The 22,575-nt window shown below is 44.5% G+C and overlaps 1 protein-coding gene across 34 annotated transcripts in view; it reads right to left on the bottom strand.

Annotated features, from left to right (window-relative positions):
• The window catches only part of ABLIM1 (actin binding LIM protein 1), a 338,923-nt gene that overhangs the window by 178,121 nt on the left and 138,227 nt on the right, over window positions 1-22,575 (bottom strand). The gene's annotated exons all lie outside the window — the stretch shown is intronic.

Here is a 22,575-nt window from a genome sequence, read left to right on the forward strand (position 1 = left end):
TTCTCTTAAATTGCCTCCCACAACCTCATTTTCTTATACCATGTGAGTTCGGTAAACAGGATTATTAGTTGGCACAAACACTCCCGGGGGGTGGGCAGAACGATGGTGGGCGGGCAGAACGATGGTGGGCTTCCCTGCCACTTGTGGCTTTCACTGGTTAAGACACCCTAATACTGGCCGGGTGCAGTGGCTCATGTCTGTAATCCCAGCACTTTGGGAGGCCGAAGCAGGCAAATCACAAGGTCAGGAATTAGAGATCAGCCTGGCCAACGAGGTGAAACCGTGTCTCTACTAAAAATACAAAAAATTAGCCAGGTATGGTGGCACGTACCTGTAATCCCAGCTACTCAGGAGGCTGAGGCAGGAGAACCACTTGAATTCGGGAGGTGGAGGTTGCAACAGTGAGCCAAGATTGCGCCACTGCACTCCAGCCTGGGGACAGAGCAAGACTCCGTTCAAAAAAAAAAAAAAGAAAAAAAAAGATATCCTGATCATGGCCGGGCATGGTGACTCACACCTGTAATCCCAACACTTTGGGAGGCCAAGGCCAGCAGATCACCTGAGGGTGAGAGTTCGAGACCAGCCTGAGCAACATGGCAAAACCCTATCTCTACTAAAAATACAAAAATTAGCCAGGTGTGGTGGCAGATGCCTGTAATGCCAGCTACTCGAGAGGCTGAGGCAGGAGAATCTCTTGAACCCAGGAGGTGGAGGTTGCAGTGAGCCGAGATTACACAGCTGCACACCAGCCTGGATGACAGAGTGAGACTCTGCCCCTTCCCCCCAAAAAAGTACCCTGATACTTCTGATACTTGATTTGCCTTTTCGGTGACTACCTGATAGGTGCTTGCTATTCCTCCAAACATAAAAGACACTATCAGCAACTGTCAGCTGGACTACTGATTATAGAAACCGCCTCTGCTCAAATCCAGTTAATCTGATTCCCCCAAGGCAAAGAGGTACTAGGATTATCATAATTCAGCACTTGCTCTGATATGCTACACCTGCCTTCTATATGCAAAGATTAGTCTTAGAGAGGCATTTTAAAATCAGCTTGGTGCCTTTTCCTCCTCCTTCTAAAAGCATGACTCCTTTGGCACACCTTTTGATTGAGATGACTCACTGAAGTGACACCTTTTTTGACCTCTCCGAGCCTTTCTCTGATCTTGTCCAACCATTTGTATACAACTTCCACCTCTTCTCCCTAACTGCAATTAGAAGGGACCTCAGAGTAGGGACTGGACTCCCAGTCCTGCCTTTCCTGCCACATGCCTCAACCTCCCTGAGACTGTAAAAAGGGCCAAGAGTACATGCCCGACCTTCCAGGGTGGTAGCGGAGACAGTGTGAGGCCATAGCCTCCCAGGAGCCTGCTATGGTTTCAATGTCCCCTCCAAAACCATGTTGAAATTTCATTGCCATTGTAAACGTTAAGAGGGGAACTTTAAGAGGTGATTCAGTCACAAAGGCTCTGCCCTCACAGCAGGAGTGAGTGAATTATCACAGGAGCAGGTTGCTGGTAAAAGGATAAAGTTCAGCCTCTATCCTCTCCCTGTCTCACACCCTAGTTCATCCTTCTACCTCCACCATGGGATGATGCAGCCAGAAAGCCCTTGCCAGATACAAATGCCTTGCCCTTGGACTTCCCAGCCTCAGGAACCATAAGAAATACATTTTGTTTCTTTACAAATTACACAATCTGTGATATTCTGTTCTAGCAACACAAAATGGACTAAGACAGAGCCCCCACAGCTGCAGCCTGGCACACAGATGTCCATGTTAGCTGAATGTCAGGAAAGACTGTCACTAACCTGTATGAGCAGAAAATTCTGAAGCATTACAAAAAAACCTTCTAAAATTTGATTTAACCTTTTAAGGTCACCCAGGGATCTCAAATTACCCCTGTACCAGCAATTCCACTTAGAAATGAATCCAGTCCAACAAATGGGCACTGGCTTCAGTCTAAACTGTGCTGGCAGAACATCTCATCTTTATGGACCACAAGAGAGCCACATCCATCCTGATTCAGAGAGTGGGAGGGATTGTGGTCCCATCTGAGCCATTTACAGAAATACAAGTTAAGAGACAGGGTCAGAGTCTACTGGCATGTGGCCTAGGGTCTGTAGATAGGGTTTAGTCTAAGCATGGTACCACCATTACCTTCTTCCCTCTACTTCCAAACCCAGACACCTTAGAGGAGTTTAAAAAACAAAAACCAAAGAATAAAGATATTGACTGAAGTGTCTCTTTGCGGCACAAACCTGTCTGTCTCCAACACAGAAAGTCTCCCAGCTGTCCTTGTCTTTTCTTTCTGGCTGCTTCTCCTTCCAGGACATACTCAGAATCATTAATTAGTTAAAAGCAGCATTTCAGACAAACTAATGGAAAAAGCTAATATGTGTATGGCACTTCACAATTTATAAAAGGTATTCAAAGATAATAACTCCTGTGATCCCACTGCTATAGTGAACCCCAAATTTCTCTTCAAGGAATCAGTATGTCAGTATGTTCAGCTCTCTTATTCTTTAATTCTCTATTTTAAAGTTTAACTTCCTTGTAGTTTCAGTAAACAATCTTTCCCACCAATTATAATCAGTAGTTGACATCTGCTCCCCCAGCCCCCTGCCCCATCCTGACTCATCCTGGTCACCTGCTCTGGTCACCTGCTTTGACCCCTGCTTACCTGTTCTGACCTGCCCATAACCGTCCTTCCCACCAAATTACCCACCCCACCACTCTGGCTCATACTCCTGCTCCCTTTAAAATAGCCAATCAGAATTAGACTAGACTGCGCAGTCTAACCCTAGCCAATAGGGGAACAACACAGCAGTAGGGACAACCTCCATCAGGCATAAGTACCCCTTCCCCTCCCTTGTCTAGGTATGCACTCACCATTTTTCCATCTGTGAACTGCACCCTTCTATAATAGAAGTAAATTGCCTTGCTGGGGAAATTTATATTCTAGTGTTACTTCTTTTGCGGTATCAAAAATTCTACTTATAACATCACCAACCCCAATTACACTGATTCTACAGATATAGAAATTGGGTTTTGAAAATCTTAAGGGGGGTTCTGGGGAGAATAAAATAAAATGTGAAGGGATTCACCCCTGCAGTGGGGCGCTCTAGCCTGCGTGGGAGAGCCGGCTATGCCCAGTCCTCCCCAACTGAGTGATGACTTCATGTTGGCAACTTGAAATTGGCTGCAGTGGAAGCATTTGCACTCTGGAAATTGGCAAACTTTTCAAATCAGGGCCTTCCTCTCCCTGCCCTCTGGAGAGCTGGTTGTTAAACATTCACCAGCACACCACTATACCCAAGGTTATACTGCTTCTAAATTGCAAAGTGAAGCTTTTCATTCAAGTGCTTATAAATTTCAGAAACAAGAATGTGAACCCTTTCTGAAAAGGCACTCTTGCTGTTGCACTATAAATAAATACACAAAGTTGCCCTTGCCTGAGTCTCTCCAGTGTCTGCACACTCACTGGGAGACGAAAGCATGAGGCTTGTGTTTACAGCATCCAACATGCAATGTCAGACGTGATGCTACACATTCTAGAACTACTCGCCAGACACCGAGGCTCCTGACTCCTCCCAGACTGGAACGGCAGGCTCCTTCAAGTTTTCTATATGACATAATTTTGCTGGGTGTAACCTCTGCAAGAAAATGCAAACACATGTAATCTACACCTGTCACCTCGCTATGTATTCTTCTATTCATCCAGATGAAAGGGAGCATAAACCTGGTGGTTGATCATTCTCTCATTTACCTTCAGAACTGCCTCTGCTTGAGTGGAGAACAAAAGATTATCTCCCAAAGTTTAACAAAGAACTTAGTGAAGACTATTGCTTGAAAAGAAAAAAATATGTTCAAGTCCAACATGGGACTGGGAGAAGAAGGGAGAGGAAGGAAAATTTTTTAAATCCCTCCATTGAACTCCTAAATGTAACCTTCCAACACTTGGAAAATAGGCTGGGCGTGGTGGCTCATACCTATAATCCCAGCACTTTGGGAGGCTGAGGCAGGTGGATCACCTGAGGTTAGGAGTTCCAGACGAGCCTGGTCAACATGGTGAAACCTCATCTCTACTAAAAATACAAAAATTTAGCTGGGTGTGGTGGCACACGCTGGTAATCCCAGCTACTGGGGAGGCTGAGACAGTAGAATTGCTTGAACCGAGGAGGCAGAGGTTGCAGTGAGCAGAGATTGTGCCACTGCACTCCAGCCTGGGCAACAGAGGGCAACTCTGTTTCAAAAAAAAAAAAAAGCAACACTTGGAAAATAAGTTCTTATCAAGAATCAACAAATTTTGACTGGGTGTGGTGGCTCATGCCTATAATCCCTACATTTTGGGAGGCCAGGGTGGGAGGGTGGCTTTTAGCCCAGGAGTTTCAGACCAGCCTGAGCAACAAAGTGAGACCTTATCTCTACAAAAAAATCTTGAACATTAGATGGGCATGTTTGCATATGCCTGTAGTCCCCCTTCATCTACTTTCTGTCTCTACAGTTTTTAAGCAGCAGGTTTGGTTAGTATCTGTTAGTCTCAGCTTCTCAATATTTGCATAGCAATCAGAAGAATAACTGTATACACACAAACAGATAAGAATTACCCAATACAGTGTACATACCTTACACCTTGTTAATTCATGCCATCCTCCTCACTAAAGTATTAGACATATTTTTCACTAACATGTCCCCACCCCAGCAAATGTCCTCAATATCATTTCATCTCTGCTACCCTTTTAGGAAAGAGCCCATAACAAGAGAGATATGAAAAATCAGAATGAGATGCCATCAGACCAGTGCCCTACTCACATGGGAGTTTTCACAAACACAACTTGCCTAGAGGAATGTTGACATCAGTGTCAGCACCAGAGATGTGCTGGAAAATTAGAAACATTAGGATATGTCTATAAGTAATTGGTCCCTCCTTAAAGTAAAAGGCTAGGAGGGGTTCAGGGCACAGTTATGAAAAACATGAGGGTGGGCCGGGGCCAGGCATGGTGGTTCATGCCTGTAAATCCAGCACTTTGGGTGGCTGAGACCAGTGGATCACCTGAGGTTGGGAGTTCGAGACCAGCCTGATCAACATGGAGAAAAAAATCCCACCTCTACCAAAAACTCAAAATTAGCTGGGCATGGTGGCACATGCCTGTAATCCCAGCTACTTGGGAGGCTAAAGCAGGAGAATTGCTTGAACCCGGGAGGTAGAGGTTGCGGTGAGCCGAGATAGCACCATTTTACTCCAGCCTGGGCAACAAGAATGAAACTCTGTCTCAAAAAAAAAAAAAAAAAAAAACATGAATGTGTATCTTCAAATAGTGTAGAATTTCAACTCATTTGTTCAATCCTTGTGCCTCGCAACAACCAGAATGATCTTTTAAGTACATAATATAAACAGATCTGTCCACTAATCCTTCGCTCACTGCCCTATGCAAGATGCCCTCTGGCCCCACCACCTCTTCCAGCCTCTTCTCCTAACAACCTCCCAAGCTCTGGCTCTTGCTGTTTCAAGATCTCCAGGCATGCTTTTCTCTGCCCAAAAGGCTCTTCCCCAGCTGTTTGCAAGCCCGCTCCCTCTCCTCCTTCTGGTCACACCCTCAAGCTTCTAGGTCACCTCCTCTGATTCTTCTCCCTGAAATCCCTCATTAAAGGCAGTCTCCCTGCGACTCCCATCTCAGTCTCCACTCTACCACAATTTAAACATTCTCTTTCTTCTTCTTCATCTTATTCTTTACAAGGTAACTGCCATCGTATTCCCAGGGTCTAGCACAGTCGTGGGCACACCGTCAGCACTCTATAAATGCATGTTCAATATTTCATGTTTTGAATATCAGCCTGGCTTTTGGTCTCTTTTCCAGAGAAACAGTCTTTGGGTGAAACTGAAGGTTGGCTAAATACCTTGGGTTCACCAACAGCATCTACCATCAGTTAGGTAATTTGGATGACGTCAATACCACTCAACCGATGACAAAAGATAAAAGACTTGTTTAAGTCTCTAACTCAGAAAACAACAACAACAGCTCAAGGAAGGAGCTTACTGACAGACCAGTCTCAAACCAACCTGGCTGAGCTCTCTGAATGAGAACCACACAACAAAGCACAATTTCCAGCTGACCTGGTCTGCAAGGAAGAGTTTGGGTAGCCCCAGAGCCTTAGCAAAGCTAACTGGCATGTCCCCAGACAGGACACGATGAGTAGAACAGCCAGCAGGGACTGCTGCAGAGCAGGTGGTCAGCTTCCTCCGGTGGGTGTCCTGAGCACACATGGTTCCCCAGCCTCAAACACTTTACAACTGTTCCTATAATGCCAGCAGTTCCTGCATCAACGCATCATTAGCCATCTCATTTCATTCCACAAGAAAAAGACCAGTGTCATTAGCTTGCTTGCCCAAGGGATGTGGGCACCAAATACCCAACAGGTCAAGTTCCTTGGTGGAATTTCTATCACTGCACAGTAGGACTTACTGGCCACAGGAAGCCACTGATGTGGTCCTGCAGTCCTGTGGCATGACAAAGGTGACAAAGCGTTACTCTACTTGAGGCAAGCTTCAAAGACATCGTCCGGTGGAAAGGGGTGGACCCTCCTGGGTTCCTCAACTCACCTGTCTCAGCTCTACTTACTTTCCAGGGTCCTCAAACTAATCTGTTACTAAACTCCATTTCATTGAACACACTGCCCTGGTTTTACTCAGTCAAAAGGAATGACAGTAGTAACAGAAGAAATAGCAATTACTGGGCTACGTGCCGGGAGGCATTGGGATGACCGGGCATTGTTTGAAGTGCTTTATGTGGATTAATTGATCCAATTTTCACAATAACCCTATTAATTAGTACTATTATTGTCCTTATTTTCTGATGAGGAAACTGAGGCAACAGGTTAAGTGACTTGCCAAAGGTGGTAAAATTAGTAAACAGGTGAGCTGGAATTTGAACCCATGGAGACTGTTTGCAAAGCTCCCATTCATAAACACGACTTACTTTTTGGGCAAACCTACACAATCCTGAAGCTTTAGGGGATAATTTTACAAAGTCACCAAGGCAACTGGAAACCTGTACCACAAGGGGCCAGTGAGAAAGGGAAGGATATATACCATAGAGAAGGGTGTTCAGCTTCTGAAAATCCTAGCCGAAGGCGGTTTAACACAGTCTCTCCTTCCAGTTACAAATTTAATTCTTCTCATCACCTGCTTCTTAGTCCTATTTTATCTGCCAGGGACCTAAGGCCATTCCTTTGGCTCTGGGCTGTGCTCCTACCCTGATGCTTAAATAAACTCCACAGACCAACTGACTTATCATTAACATTTATTGAGCACATGGCACAAGTCACGTTTGAAGTTTTCACACACTGTCATTTAAATTAACCCCAACAATAAAGATATGAAGTGGGAAGTATGGGATTTTTGGCCCATACTTATTAACTTTTATCGAAGTTTAGTCTAGGCCCCGGTGGTGGCTCATACCTGTAATCCCAGCATTCGGGGAGTACAAGGCAATACGATTCCTTTAGCTCAGGCATTTGAGACCAGCCTGGGCAACATAGCAAGCCCTAGTCTCTATAAGAAAAAAAGTTTAAAGAACCTGAAGAGGCTTATATGCATAAGAAACAAATATGCTGCTGGCTGTGGTGGCTCACGCCTGTAATCCCAGCACTTTGGGAGGCTGAGGCGGGTGGATCAATGGAGGTCGAGGAGTTCGAGGTCAACCTGACCAGCATGGAGAAAACTCATCTCTACTAAAAATACAAAATTAGCCTGGCATGGTGGCACATGACTGTAACCTCAGCTTCTGGGGAGGCTGAGGCAGGAGAATCGCTTGAACCTGGGAGGTGGAAGTTGTGGTGAGCCAAGCTGTGATCAAGCCATTGCACTCCCACCTGAGCAACAAGAGCAAAACTCCAACTCAAAAAAAGAAAAGAAAGTTTGCAAAACCCAAAGAGGCTTATACGCATAAGAAACAAATGTGCTGCCAGGCATGGTGGCTCATGCCTATAATCCCAGCACTTTGGGAGGCCGAGGCAGGTGGATCACCTGAGGTTGGGAGTTAGAGACCAGCCTGACAAACATGGAGAAACCCCATCTCTACTAAAAATACAAAATTAGCTAGGTGTGATGGTACATGCCTGTAATCCCAGCTACTCGGGAGACTAAAGCAGGAGAATCGCCGGAACCTGAGAGGCGGAGGTTGCAGTGAGCCAAAATTGCACCACTGCACTCCAGCCTGGATCTGGATGACAAGAGTGAAACTCTGTCTCAAAAAAAAAGAAAGAAAGGAAACAAATATGCTTATAATGCATGATGGTAATTGCCTGCCCCAGTCCTCCCCACCCCTATAGCATAGGCAGATGTGCTCAACTTTTGGTGTTTTTTCTTAACACTATGCTTATATTTATATCAACTCAACCATTAGCTACTGACATCCTGTTTCTACAGGTGAAGATTCAGCTGTTACCAATATGCCTACACCACAAATTTTGGTTAAATCCATGGTCAGTGTTGACACTTTGAGAACGTAATTATTGTTCTAGTTGACTCTGCAGTGCTTCATATGAATCGATTCCCTTTCTTGTACAATGGTTTTTGTTCTTAGATTTCATTGTTTCCCTTTCTCCCACTTGCCTAGCTCCTGATGAATAATCCCTCATGTTTTCTACCAAATTTTTGTTGTGATCTACTAATAATTCTTTCCAATGCTCAAACTCACCAGATAACTTATGAAACATCTTGATGTGGAGAGAAAAGCAGGTGTTCTCAGAATTGTTTCACTGAAAGAAACCCTGATTCTCAGACACGTTAGGAGTTTGGCTCTATGTCCTCCAGGAAGCGGTAGAGACGTGATTTGCCTGCTACCAACTGCAGCGTCAGCTCCCTGGAAGCACTCTGCCCCGGGGTAAAGATGTGCAGGCTGGGCCACACACGGTGGCTCACACCTATAATCCCAGCACTTTGTGAGGCCAAGGCGGGCGGATCATGAGGTCAAGAGATTGAGAACATCCTGGCCAACATGGCGAAACCCCATCTCTACTAAAAATACGAAAAAAAAAATTAGCTGGGCATGATGGTGCATGCCTCTAGTCCCAGCTACTTGGGAGGCTGAGGCAGGAGAATCGCTTGAACCTGGGAGGCAGAGGTTACAGTGAGCTGAGATTGCACCATTGCACTCCAGCCTGGAGACAAGAGCAAAACTCTGCACACAACAGATGTGCAGGCTGTTGGCTGTACAACTTCAGAGGGTGCTGCCCCCAACTCAGATGAGAACAGTGCTGGAGAGGCAAGGCACAGGCCCTGCCAACAAGGTGGCTTCCAATCTCATCTCCAGTGCTGCTCCTGGTCATCTTGCACTGCACTGGCCCGCAACCAGAAAGTACTGTGTTAACTGCCTTTTCTCTGGCTGGCCCTGTTTGCCTGATTCATGTTTAGTAGTTGGCTTCTTTGTCTACTCATTATGTAAAACTACCATATTAGTGTTGCCTCACTGTGGTCGTGTGGTCTTCATGGCAGGCAATGACCTTTCCCTGGGGGTGTCTCCATCATGTCGACTCTAATGGCAAGAAGCCACTCCTGGGCTCTTGTTGCAAAAGTCCAAGTGCTTTTTGAATCCTGTTGTATATTGCAAGGGTGCTTCCAAGTCAAGATGGGGTGACGACCGACATGCCCTGCACCCAAGGAATGGCTAAACCTTTCCTGCTGTATGGAAGGCCTGCTGACAACTCACCTTTTGGACATTCCTGAGGGACGGGTGAACTCTCTCCAAAGCCTCTAAGTTATATTTTTCCTTTTCTTATCTTTTTGAGACAGTGTCTTGATTTTTTTGAGATAGTGTCTTGCTCTGTTGCTCAGGCTGGAGTGCAGTGGTACAATCTCGGCTCACTGCAACCTCCGCCTCCTGGGTTCAAGCAATTCTCCTGCCTCAGCCTCCTGAGTAGCTGAGATTATAGGTGCACACCACCACACCTGGCTAATTTTTTTTATTTTTATAGAGACAGGGTTTCACCATGTTGCCCAGGCTGGTCTCAAACTCCTGACCTCAAGCAATCCACCTGTGTTGGCCTCCTGAAGTGCTAGGATTACAGGCATGAGCCACTGTACCCAGCCAAAATGATATTTTTTTCTGGAAAAGCTCTGATACATCAGAAAAGAATGCTATCTAGCATGTAATGCCTAACAATGTAGATGAAGAGCTGGTCACTGAGGGGTGGGATGGCGCATGACAGACAATACCGGCCCTGATCCTACTTTCTCACCGCGGCTGCAATGCAAAACCAAGAAACAAGGTGAGCATGGTGAATGCAGAGGTGAGGCAGACTCATGGGGAAAAGGGATCCCAAATGAAAAAGTAATTCCAGAAATACTAGGTTTGAAAGCTGACATGGGCTCTACGAGCGTTTTCTTTAGACTTCCAGATGGACTTCAAACAGTATTTTACTCTGAATTTAGCAGTTGGGTCAGTTCTTAATTGTATCAAGTACCCAAGACAGATGACACCAAGTTCCGGCCAACTTCTATTAAGGATAAAGTGGCAAATGAAAGATTCAGACATTCTTTTGTCAAAACCTGCCAAGTTGCAAGTGAAGAAACCCAACTTAACCAAAACATACCTATTAGCACAATAACAGGAGTAATCAGGATGGAAACATGGTTGCCCACAGAAGTACCTTATTCTGTTTCGTCAATAAAAGTTTAATTAGTGTAGAGGGTCTAAGCTAATGCTTTTCAAACTTTGGTTCTTAAACCACTGGAACATAAAATAAGTTTAATGGATCATCACCAGCATACTTAAAGAGTAGAAAAGAAAACAGCAGAGAGTAAACCTAAGTATTGCTTCATGTGGCTTTTATTCCAGTCATTTGTTTGCATGTGCGCATGAATCCTGGGTCTTGCTGTGTGAAAGTGTGTTTCTTCCTGGGGTAGGTGTGGTGGACATGTCAATTAAACTCCAAACCGTAATCGAGAGGCTCATTGACTGAGTCCTACCCACAGATATGTTTTGCTTGGTCCTCATAATATATATAAATATTTTTCTTCAGAAAGAGTCTCACTCTATCGCCCGGGTTGGAGTGCAGTGGCATGATCTTGGCTCACTGTAACGTCTGCCTCCTAGGTTCAAGCAATTCTCCTGCCTTAGCCTCCTGAGTAGCCAAAATCACAGGCAAGCACCACCACACCCAACTAATTTTTTGTTTGTTTTTAATAGAGACAGAGTTTCACCATGTTCCCCAGGCTGGTCTTGAATTCCTGACGTCAAGTGATCTCCCCACCTCAGCCTCCCAAAGTGCTGGGATTACAGGTGTGAGCCACTGTGCCTGGCCACACATAATATTTTTTAAAGAGAAAGTGAAATCATTTGCCAACTTTTAAACATATTTCCAGCTGCTCCTGAAAACCAAAAGGCCCGGCAACTTGACACGCATCCCTCCGTGGGACCTAGGATGAAGGAAGGACAAAGTAACTCTTCCCTTTAAGGAGGGCCATGCTCTCTAGTTGGGCCCAGGCTCCACTCAGTTAGGTCACTTGCCTGATTCTTGGGGCATCCATGTCTGACCCCAGTTCTAATCATCCTTAGCTCAATGTGGCCCACAAAGTCCCCCCCCATTTACCTCTCCGTATGTCCATCACTGTATCATGTGCCAACAGCAGCCTCTGCTAAACTGAGCTGCTTGCATCTCCTCAGACAGGAGCTGTACTTTATTGCTTCTGTTTTACCCACTTGAGTCCCTTTCTCTCAATCTTCTTTTTATCCACTACAGCACTCCTGTTCATCCTTCAAAGCCCAGTCTTCCACGACCATCCATTAGAATTCATCACTTTCTGTCTTGAAGTCCCATATTACTTTCATAGTTCTCCTTTGAGTGCATTTCACATTATATCATAATGACTTATTTATGTGTGTCTGTTTCTTGCTAGAAAGTGAGTGCTTTCAGGTCAAGAACTGCATTTTATTTGTTGCTATATCTAGATAGATTATCTCATATTAGATTGTAAAGAAACATTTCCCAAATAAGAATAACCATCTCCCCGACCCATATACATCATTCATTCACTTATTCACTCAACATTCAGTTAGTGTTTACTATGGAACAGACACTGTGTAATGAATACAAGTTGAATCAAACACCATCCCCAACCTTAAGAAACCTACAGAACTCCTCGAATACCAATCTTAAATGCCACCTTTTCCATAAAGTCGTTTCTGATTCCCTTGGGACTGTAACTCTTCCTTCCTTAGAACCCCCATAGAAGACTGTTCACCCGCTTCTATCGCCTGGTGTCCCCTCCATTTTGCATTCTCCATCAGCATCCCTCTCAACACCTGCTGACCCATTCATCCACTGAAAGTAGGATCTTTTCAGTGTGTCAGGTTATTCTCGAGCTGCCCCACAGATAAGAGACCTCAAGAAAATTGTAATGTGATCACGGCCACTACTGAAAGCCCTTCACCATGGCTCATTGCTACTTCTGAGTTTTAGGCCAGGACCTCTACACATGGCAGAAGTGGTAGCACTTTCCAGGTAAGCAGGGACAGAGGGGCATCCACTCCTTCTTCAGTGCTCAGCATAACTGGGCTCTCATCCTCCAGACTCCAATCCCCATCCTCCTAAAGCTGCCCCTTGATGACCATTCAGAAGGGGTCCCTCAAGTGGCACGTGGCAGCAGTCCAGTGGACACCCACCTAGCTCATGTGTCATGATGAGACCTTCCATGGACCTGGGCACCCATAGCTCCTATCATTTTTTCAGGGAGGGATTGCTCAGTCTTCTCTCCCATTCCTCATCCATCAGACACTCCAGTGGGGAATAATCTTGCCACATTTTCCTACCATCCACTTTTCGTGTGTGTGTATGTGTGTGGTTCTTTTTTTGAGACAAGGTCTCACTCTATCACCTAGGCTGGAGTGCAGTGGTGTGCGCTCATGGCTCATCGTAGCCTTGACCTCCAGGCTCAGATGATCCTCCTACCGCTGCAGCCTCTTATGTAGCTGGGACTATAGGCACACACCACCATGCCCAGCTTTTTGTTTTTTTGTTGGGGGGGATTTTGGTTTTGTTTTTTTTTTAATAGAGACAGTGTCTTCCCATGTTGCCCAGGCTGGTCTTAAACTCCCGGGCTCAAGCGATCTGCCTGCCTCAGCCTCCCATGCTGGGATTATAGGTATAAGCCACTGTGCCTGACCCACTTTTCTTAATTCTTCTTGAACTTTTCCTTTCTCATGTTTTAAATAGAGAACAACAGAAATAAACAGAAGAAAAAATACAGACTATTAGAACATAGACAGAATGCAGGTGACCCTTGAACAACACGAGTTTGAACAGCACAGATCCCCTGCACAGATTTTCTTCTACCTCTGCCATCCCTGAGGCAGCAAGACCAAGCCCTCCTCTTCCTCCTTCTCCTTACCTGCTCAACATAAAGACATGGAGGATAAAGGTCTTTATGATGATCTACTTCCACCAAATGAACAGTAAATACTGTACAGTAGTAGTGAATGAAGCACTCCCAGCCTGAATGACATATTTGAATTCCTCAAAGATTAAAGAGGAAGTGGCAGCCTTTGTGAGGCAAGACAGCTGATAAACTTCTGTACCTTTTTTTTTGTTTTTGAGACAAGGTCTGACTGTATGGCTCATGCGGGAGTGCAGTGGTGATCTTAGCTCACTACAACCTCTGCCTCCTGGGCTCAAACCATCCTCCCACCTCAGTTTCCTGAGTAGCTGAGATTACAGGCATGCATCACCATGCCTGGCTCATTTTTATATTGCTAATGAACTTTTACCCAAAAATTCCAAACAGCTCTATGATTCCAGGTAAACATGCTTTACCCCAAAATTCCAAACAGATCTACGATTCCAGGTAAACATGCTTTACCCCAAAATTCCAAACAGATCTACGATTCCAGGTAAACATGCTCACTTGACTTGGAGACATAGGAAGAATGCCTGGAGAACATGGACACCTGTGCTTCCATTCTAAATTATGTTTCCTTCTCCAAGTCACACTGAGCTCCAACTCACCCCCATGAAAAAGTACCTTAAATTTCCTGCCAACCTTTGTTCCCCAGTATCCTATACTGACAGCAGTTTCTTGGCTACTGGGATCTCACAGAAGGTCTGCTTCATTATGAAATATGGCTTTGTCTCATCCTACAGGATAGCCAGAGTGACAATGATCTTCTTTCTTTACCTTCTCTTTGTCATCTATGCATGGTGAGCAAGAAGAAATTTGCCAAAGGGAATAAAGCAGCAGCTTACATAAAAATTTTTATTCATCCACCTCTAGACCTGGTCAGTTTACCCACAGAAATCACAGATTACCTGCACAGTGTCAAAGTGTAGTTCCTAAATAAAAAATATCAGCATTATCTGGGAAGTGTTAGAGATGCAAAATCTCAGGCCTTTTCCCAGACCCATTGAATCAGAAACTCTGAGGGCAGAGCCCAGAAATCTGTGTTTTCACAAGCCTTCCAGATGATTCTGATTCCAGATGAAATTGGAGAAGAATTACTGTCCTAGACTATACTGTCTTTGGAAGAAATTACTGTCTAGGACAGTAATTTAAAAAGTATTCAAAAAACCAGGATCTTCACAGTTAGATGCAAGTATTCAAACAAGTCAGCCTGTTTGATTGCAATAGGGACACACACACTCACCCCTGGTCCACCCCCAGGGGACACTGGACCATAATAGCATTAATTATGTCAGTCTGAGCACAAATACAATGTTTCAGAGAAAAGAGGTCATGCATAACAAATTTTCACTCTCCCCACTGTTAACAAAATTTGCCCTTGAATACACAGCTCCTGCCAGTTTGGGATAAACATACCTCTCAGTATGAGTCACCATCAGACAAACACACAATGAAATAGGAAGCTGGGCTGGTTTTTACTGTGGTGTGCCCGGATCAAACTCAACCACAATGGGAAGAAATCCTGCACCACTCACTGATCACTGATCTTTCTGAAAAGTTCTCTGGTTCTTTAATGCTGGCTCAGGAAAACACTCAGCACTTTGACTTTGGCACAGGAGAAGCCAGCAATACTAGGATCCTCTTTCTTGGCCTCTAGGGCTGTGAATACGATGGCAAAGAGGGCCACCTCCTCAAAACGAATCAAATGCCAAGATATGCTTCTTGGTAGGGTGAGTCTCCTGCAGTACATCTTCTGCAGGAATTTGGAGAGAAACTCTCTGTGACGCAATACAAGTTGCTCATCCTTCCTGGTCATTTGGCCTGGCATGGGAAAGGCAAGAACCAACATCACCTCCAAAGTCTGGGAGTAGCTAACAATAGATGAGGCCAAACCTCCATTTCAGATGTCCACTGTCTACGTATTCTTCACTCCATTCCTGTCATCAAAAATCGCCCTCAAGCGCTTTGAATACATTCAAATCAATATGTTCCTTCTCTCATATTTATTTATATTGTGGAAATGACATCTTTTTCTCTCTGGATAAACATTTTTTAGACATCAATGAGTAGGTATCAGAGGGCAGATGATGTGCTATGATTTTTTTCTAACATGTGAAATCCTTTCCCTTTGCTTTGGAAATCCCATTATTCAGACAGCACTTCTGGAGTGAAGATAAACTAAGCAGAGCTACACTTCCTGGTAAGAGTAGCACTTTCACTTATAAAATAGTACAAGCAATTCACACTTGGTTGCTTTCTCTCCAAGTGGAGTATGATGACAAGAACTGGAGCACCCCTCCCCACAAAGGTGGGAAATTCACAATTGAGTAGTGTAAATAAGTCACTGATCAAGAACAATTTATCTGAAACTTGTAGCCTCGTAGTGTCCCCTTTAATCTGTCACCTCCCCTTAGACCTTACTTAGGAAATGTCCTTGTTGGTGGTATCCCTTTTAAAATATTGGGGTTCTTGAAGTTAAGACACATCCAAGGGGAGGTAGAGATGAGGCATTAAACTTCAACCTGAGGCTAGGAATGGCTAGCATACATGAAAGAGCAGGCCTGGAAAGTGACTCAATAGTCATCGCGCACAGGAGGAATTAGTACACCACAGTGAAAGACCTTTCCCGAGGATGGAGTGGAAGTGAGTGTTGATTACTCTAGGCAGTATGCATGCATCCGAGTGGGTAGTATCTGTCTGGGTGTGTGTTTTGGGAGGGCAAATAGCATTCGAGGCAGCAACACTTCACAGCTCCTAAGGTGGTTTCACAAGACTGCATATGAAGTCAAATACTTGAGAAAAATAGCACTGTCCTAAGTTGCACAGGTGACAACTGTTGTTAATCTGGTGTTTACTTAGGTGTACAGAGTAATTCTAGAAGAATTTGCAGAAGGGATGGGCCTTTGAGGAACTCTATAAAGAAGCCAAACTTGAGTTAGATCTTTGATAAATACATAAAAGGAGGGTACACAGTATTTTTCACAAGGAGCGTAGACAGTATGACTGAGGTTACGGAAGAAAATACCACCCCTGTGATCATTCAAAAGGTAAAGGGGCTCGAGGTAGACATTAGCACTGGTTTCTGAGCCAGATAGGCAGAAAAATATATAGAAAACTTAGATTTTCTACATGCTATCTAAGTGATCTCTGATCTCCCGTGAGTCTTCTTTCCCTCACCTATTGGGGGAAGATAGTACTTACCTTGATGGGTTAGAAGATTAAAGACAATGTATACAGAGCTCTGCAATTTAGTATGTGTTCAATCACTGATGGATTTCATAACATTAAAATGAAAATAAAATAAGATTGGTGTAGAAGGACATTTATATAGATGGAAGCAGGGAGGAGGTATTTTAAGGACTTGAGGAGAACCCTGCATGACAAGCAGGAAGCTTTGAACCTTACCGTGTCATTTATTAGGGTTTTTGAGCTGGGAAATATGATGATTCAGTGTCCTAAAAGAATTACTTTGGTACCAGGGTGTAGGTCATATTTGAGACACAGTACGCCACTGTTCTCAGGAGCTGCCAAGTACAAGACTGCAGTGGCTTTTAGATACGGCAGGGAGGGGCTCCTTCCAAACCTTAAAGGGTGCTAGACACAGCAGCTTGAAGCAGAAAGGTGTGGTGCGGCTCCCCCGTTGATGCCTCGTATCTGAATGCCTCCTGTTATTCCAAAAAGAAAGCAAGGTCTGTTTCTAACGTTATCTTCCTTAAGGTTGATTGTAGCAACTTTGTACAAACTGGCCAAGAAATATCAGAGTCTGCCCAAGAGGTACAAGCTGGGCTCCTCACTGCTTATCACTCCCCAGTCCTTTATCCCCAACATTGGCTTAAGGTCAATAAAACTGAGCTCAACTCCTTCCTCCCACCGATCTCCTCTCTTCCTCTTCACCACTAGCAACTTTCTCCCATCCCACAACTGATTCTTCTCTGCTCCTCCTCCGACCTCCTTCCCAAGCCTAGCCACATCTAACTCAACGTCTGCGTGAAATGGGTAGGACTGTATCACCCTCCAATCTCATATATTGAAGTCCTAACCCCCAGTATCTCAGAATGTGGCCTTATTTGGAGATAGGGTCTTTACAGTGGCAATCAAGTTAAAATGAGGTCATTAGGGTGGGCCTTAATCCATTGGGACTGGTGTCCTTGTAAAGAGGGGAAATATGGAGTCAGAGAGGCACACAGGGAGAACACCCTGTGAACGTGAAGCTAGTTGCTTCTGTAAGCCAGGGAACACGAAAGATTACCAGCAAACTACCAGAAGCCAGGGGAGAAGCACAGAACAGATTCTCCTGACAACCCTCAGGAGGAACCAACCCGGCCAACACCTTGACCTCAGGTTTGTAGCTTCCAGAACTATGAGACAATACATTTCTGTGGTTTAAGCCGCTCACACTGTGGTGCTTTGTTACAGTGCCACCAGCAAACTGATACCTGAGTGACTGGGGCTCAAAACCTTAAGATCATTTGCTTTCTGAATCCTTCTCATTACATCCACCCAACCTGCTGATATGCCCCATCAAGTCTAATGTGATGGCCTCTCTCAAATCTACCATTCTCTTTTCATTCCAACTGATTATATGTCCACATATTTCCAATCTTTAAAGCCTCAGTTTAAGAGCTGCCTGCTTCAGGGAGGCTTTCCTGATTAGCAGACTGAGAAGCTAAATCTACCACCTTTCACTTGCCAGAGCACTGCACCAATGCCTTTTTAAACATCTACATAGTATTAGTTATTTGTGAGCCTATTTACTTCCTCAACAGGTGCTAAAGAAGCAGAGGACAGCCATTGTATCTTCTAAGCCCTTGAGAGCTTCCTAAGTACCCAGCACCTTGCCTAACACAGAAAGGGCAAGCAGGAGATGATAACAGAATAGGGAAGTTTCCTGAACAGAACGGGGCTTACAGAATCCTAAAGAAAAAGAAAGAACTGAGCTAGAACATCTCTGCAGACACATCTACTTTGATGAAGAGGATGATTCCATTTTCAGCAGCTGAAATGAGCTGGGAAATAAGGACCATAAATAAGGAGGAAGACCTTTGTTAGTCCTTCTGCAGCTTTATTATGTGAAGCATCTGTTTCTGCCAAAAGCTAAAAGGCATCAAGAAGGAGCTGTGGTGGTCTGATTGACATCCCATACAAATTGATCCCATCTTAGCCCAGGTGCGGTGGCTCATGCCTGTAATCCCAGCACCTTGGGAGTCTGAGGCAGGTGGATCACCTGAGGTCAGGAGTTCGAGACCAGCCTGGCCAACATGGTGAAACCCTATCTCTACTAAAAATACAAAATTAGCCAGGCGTGGTAGTGCACGCCTGTAATCCCAGCTACTCAGGAGGCTGAGGCAGGAGAATCGCTTGAATCTGGGAGGCAGAGGATGCAGGGAGCAGGGATCAAGTCATTTCACTCCAGCCTGGACAACAAAAGTGAAACTCTGCCTTAAAAAAAAAAGAAAAGAAACAAATTGTTCACATCTATCACCCTTTGTGCTCAAGAATCCACTGAACTAAACCTTAAAGAGAACTGTGACTAAGGTGTCTTAGCACCCCACTGCCCTCTACAGTTGTGGTTTTCAACTGGAGCAATTCTGCTCCCACAGGGCATTTGGTAATGTCTGGAGACATATTGATTGTCATGAGTAGGAAGTCAGTGCTACCCGTATGTAGCGGGGAGAGGTCAGGATTGCTGTTAAACATCATCTGATGCACAAAACAGAATCACAAAAAATTATCTGTAAAAATCTCAGTGACGCTGAGGCTGAAAATCCTTGCTCTAGAGAAAGTACCTGCCTTGTGAGTATGTGTACGTGTGCATCCTGACACACTAAACGTTGATGGAAGGTGAACATCCCTCCATTCAGGGACTGGAATGAGTTTCACTGGGTCCCACTCTATCCCAAAAGCAAGTTGGGCCATCAGAAAACTTCCAGGAAACAAAACGAAACAAATGAAAAATGATGTGCCTAGATGTAAAGTTCTATTTACCTTGAAGTTTCTGACTTGTTGCTAAATTCTTAGTCTTTTCACATGGTTTCCAAACCATAAGCATTCTTTATTATTTGAATTGAGTGTTTACAGAGCTTAATCTCTAATATTTGCTTATTCTTATTTTTCCTAACAAAAATAAATCCCTTTTGTATTCTTAACACTGGCACTATAATACACATTTAGCTAAACAATTACACCTTTTTAAATGAGCACAGCAGGCCTCTGGAGTTTAGGTTGATAAGCGTGTATTTAGGGAGGTGGTTATTGACAGATAAACCGGCAGAAATCTCCTGTGCTTCTTTGTTACAGGACACAGCAAGGGCAAGGTACCCTTGAAGACAGAAGAGAAACAACCATTTCATCAAGATGCCGGAATCAATAAGTGTCTGCAGCTGGAAGTGAATGGGTGCCTGATCAGGAGAACAAAAGATAATGAGGTCAAAGGATGTCTGCAAATGCCACTCCACACTCGTGGAGGCTGTCAGCCAGTGTGCTTTCTCTTCAGCCCATGTCAGCCCCATACCAGGTATTTTACGCTAGAGAGAAAACTATGAGGCAAACCAGTGTGAGCTCTAAGTGGTGAGCACAGCAGAGTCTATGCCACTCCTCCCTGGGCCAGCTGTGTTTCTTGGGATGGACACTGCCGGGACCTGAGCCTGTTCGAGGTGATTCCTGACAGCTCCACAGGGAAGGAAGGAGCTAGGCTTTTCTGGGAGCAAGAAGAAATGGAGAGGATCGGAGAAGTTTCCAAATCAAGAAGACACAGGTTCCTATTCTAGTTCTGACAACAGGCCAACTTGTTTGGGTTGTTTGAAGATCTTCAGTGGGGGAGACACTAAGCTATGCACTGGAAAGTTAAAGATGGAGACACAGTGCCACTTCTGAAAGGTTCGCCATCTAGTGACAGAGACAACAGCTGTCAACACACTGGCAACTGTGGTCCCTCAGCCACTACATCGTGTGATGAGACACAGAATGAGTATTTGGTCCTGTGATCTGCTGTGTGACCTTGAGCAATTTACTTACCCTTTCTGATCCCCAGTTTTCTCATCTCTAGGATGAATGCCTGGACTACACGATCCCCAGTGCCCTTTTCACTTTAAAGGCTATGATGAAGTTCCCCTTTTTCTATGGAGATCCTTGTATAGCTACCAAAAACAAACAGTGAAACAAAACAAACCTGCCCTTCTCTGTTGATGGCTGAGGTCAGTGCAATCAGAAAGCGGAGGTGTGGACTGACAGACCTCAAAATAAAAACAGAACAGCCTTTTATCAGCGGCTAAGGGTTAAGATAATACTAGTATGTGACCTCTCAGTGGACTCTCCAAAGTGTTCCAGTTAGAAGGTGGCCACTGACTTGCAGGGCAACGTGAACCCAGCAATCTAAGCTTCAGAGAGTCTACAGTGACTTAGAAAAAGCGCGGCTATTCGAGGACAACTGATCTATAATACACGCCTTACATAGCAAGCCTAGGTCTTCCAAGAGTCCTACAGGAATGGAATGAAGAAATGGCTTTGTAATTCCCTTTCCTGTCACTCAAATTACTCATATCAGGGAACCAAACTCAAATCCATTAGCAACAGAGATGAGGGCCATGCCATAGTCAGGTAGCAGGTACAAATGAAGAGATCTGACCGGCAGTAAATGTCAACATCTGTATTTGGTACTGAGGGTTCCTGGAAGCACCCCCCAAAGACAGAAAATATTATTAGAAGCACCTTTATTCACACCAAATCCCTCAATTACCATTTCACTCACACTATTTCACTCAATTACCATTTACTCACTGAAAAACCAAAGCTACAGCAAGTGATTATTAAAGGTCTACAGGAGCAGAACAGAGCAGAACCATGTTTCTCTTTGTCCTGAGGTGCAGCCTTAACACTATTAAGTTCTCAGGATCCTGTATGTCAACCCATCAATTAGTATAACAGAACCAAACTGAGTTTCAAGCAACAAGGAGCAACTTGAGTTCAGCATCTTCATCTTAAATCTATTCCCTGGAGTAGCTTTAAGATAAAGTAAACACAAATAAGTCAGTGAAACGGTTCAATACAGCCCTGAAAGAGTAGATGTCTGGGTTTGAGGAGAAAAGAATGTCCACGCAGTAACAAAATGTGACAGTAAATCTAAGTGTACTAGAAAGCAAAATTAAAGAGTGGTTATTTACATTATAAATTCATTTGGTGACGGTCCCTAAGACACAAAAGAGAAAAAAATAAGTTACAGGAAAACGATCATAGAACAATTCCATTTTTATATTCATACGTGTCTGTCTCTCTCTAATTCTGGTTGGAAGGGTCTAGCAAGATACACAGTAGTTAACAACTGTATCTCTAGGGAGGAGAGGGGAATTGAAGCTGACAAGGTAGGAGCCAGAGGCATTCACTTTCCCTCCCCATGCTCCTGTAACATTTTACTTCCTTAAGACAAGATGTATTTATATATTACTTGAATAACTCAAAGCAAGCATTGGGGTGGTCTTTCATCTTTCCCAGAGAAACCAATCATTTCAACTATCATTCAGTTCTTTAAGATGTATCTTCCATTTCAGGACCACGCCTAGTACGTAAATAATGTACACCTGTTAGGCCACACCTATCCTCTCCCTTTTAACACTGTCCTTGTGATGCGATGTGGTTTCCTTTGCCATGTGCAGCATCTTTAAGAAGGTGTTTGAAGGAGTGATGAGGGGTAATACTGAAATGACAGGTTATACACGCAGAGCACCTGAAGCCTTTAAAACAGCCCAGCTTCTCCTTTCAGCCGGATCCAGCCAGGGCTGGGCATGCCCCAGCACCGCACACCCCAGCCCTGGCAGGAAGGGTCCTTTCATGACATATCTTAATTAACTTATTGATTGGTGGGGAGTGGTGGTAAGAGAGAAAGGGAATGATGGCTGAGATGGGGGGCAAGACGGATGGCAAGTCTCAAACACAACAAAAAAATTCAAAATGCAATAGCAATGAAAAGAGACACACACCCCACAGCACAGCTGTGCACCGCTTCCGACGCGGTGGTGAAATTAAAGATTCTGAACGAAGTCTCGGCTGGATGGAAACCCAGACTTCACAATACGGAGCTTCTCGCACCGAGAACATGTCCGCCCGGCTTTCGATTGATCATTCCCCGTTAGGTGGCCGAGCCCCGCGGTGCCATTCCAACTTCTGCAACCATGCACAGTGATCG

This window comes from Sapajus apella, unplaced genomic scaffold (genome assembly GCF_009761245.1).
Source record: "Sapajus apella isolate SASKATOON/1434 unplaced genomic scaffold, GSC_monkey_1.0 scaffold13, whole genome shotgun sequence".
In the NCBI taxonomy this organism is placed as follows: Eukaryota; Metazoa; Chordata; class Mammalia; order Primates; family Cebidae; genus Sapajus; species Sapajus apella.